The following is a 1,921-nucleotide window of genomic DNA, read 5'->3' as shown; positions in this document are numbered from 1 at the left end:
AACATTCATAGATTTATACTTAAAATCATTGCATGTCTAACAGTTAAATCACATAAACAAATAACTATTTCAGCAACGCTTGCATCCCATTTTGTACAAGAACTAGAAAAAATCTTGGTAATTTCAACATTCAGATGAAGTGGTATCCGAGAAGTCTAGCTCTTTTTAGGTACAATATGGGCAAAAACTCCCGACATCAACTAAGGCTAGAAGAACTTGAGGAGTTCAATCAGTAGTATAGGCAGGAAAATGCTGCATTACGGAGGATGGTGCAGGCGCTAGAGAGTAACAAGAAAAGCTTGCAATCTAAACTAGAAGAATTGAGGAGGAATCAAAGAGGAAGCAGTCCTCTCATGAAAGATGTGGCTTCAAATAGAAAAAAGCCCATACTTTCTCTTCAACAGGAAGATAATAGTAGTTCCTCTCTTTCATCCTCACCAAAATCAGCAATGGAATCTATTGGTTCTTACTCCAAATCATTTCCCGAGGAAAAGTTTAATTCACTAACATCATCGGAAAGTGAGTCTGATGAAGTTTCTAGTCAAAAACCAATTGTGGTTCCTGAAAGCAAAGGCTTATCCATGATGAAAGCCATGGGATACCAAGAAGGCGAAGGCTTGGGAAGAAATGGACAAGGGAGGCTTCTACCTATCAAGGTACAAGAAAGACCTAAGAATCTGGGTCTAGGATGTGATTTGATGAAATGTGACTATTGCGGGAAGCTTGGTCACATCGCTGACCAATGTTGGTCAATGCATCCTGAACTATTACCAAAGAAGCTCCAGGATAAAGAAGGTAAGAAACCGAAATCCTCTAACAATAATGATTCTGATAGTGACTTCTTTTATCAGAACAAGGTAATAGAAACAGTTAAGAGAATATATCCATGTACTTTTTGTAGTAGTTCTTGGCACTGTGCAGAGCAATGTTGGAAACATAAGGGCTACAACAAGAAAATTGGAGCTACAAAAAGTCAGCCATCAGAAGATGACAAGACACTTCAGGTAAAGAAGCAGTTAGGAAAAATTTCGCTTCAATCTGCAAAAGAAGCACCCAACTCCAAAAACTCAACAAGTACAAAGGAGAAAGTTTGTTAGAAATGCAAATTGTTAGGGCATGTCAAAGGAAATTGTCCAATCCTTCCAAGTGAAACAGCATTGACACCAGCAGTCCAGGATGCATCCAAGTCAGCTGCTGGAGAGCAATCAAATGCCAAATGGAATTGGGAAGATTTTATGTCATATGCTATATCAATTTGTAAGAATTGTCTAGATCTGGAAAAGATGTAACTAGGTTCTAGAATTTTTTTTTTTTTTCAAAAAGCATTGTAATAAAACTTTTGGAGAACCAAAATTTCTTTTTGTTGGGAGGTGTGATCTAGTTTTGGATTCTCAAAATTTCATCGAAATTACCAAATGTCCAAGATGGTCATTTTGAAATAAGTAATTATTGATAATGTAATAAAACATATGTTTCGACCATGATGGTCGTCAACTTAAGTTGAAGTTCGACATTAGTTCGACATCAGTTCAACATCAGTTCGACATCAGTATTGACATCAACATCGCGTCAGAGCAAGACATCATCATATCAACCTGCGACATAAAAACACAACAAGTTATGATTGTAATGACTTAAAGGTGTTAAGAATGTCAAATGTCTAAAGTCCACTTTGTAAACCTTAAAGGATAAGAAATCCTAAGGTTAAAAGGACTAAACCTAGATCTAAGGTCCTAGGTCTAAATCAAAATCCTAAGAACAAACCCTAGGTGTCAAATGCAAATCTACCTAGGCTAAGGTGAGAAACCATGTAAGGCGGTATAAAGTCAAACCCTATGCTATAATCCTAATACACTAAGACAATGTATTAATGCATAAACAGAGGTGCTAAACCCTCTCGGCCTATTGTTTTGAAATCATT

This window comes from Pinus tabuliformis, chromosome 3_2 (assembly GCF_031772625.1).
Source record: "Pinus tabuliformis cultivar Carrire ecotype Pingquan chromosome 3_2, CPIR1, whole genome shotgun sequence".
Lineage (NCBI taxonomy): Eukaryota > Viridiplantae > Streptophyta > Pinopsida > Pinales > Pinaceae > Pinus > Pinus tabuliformis.
Note: the sequence above shows the minus strand (reverse complement) of the source record.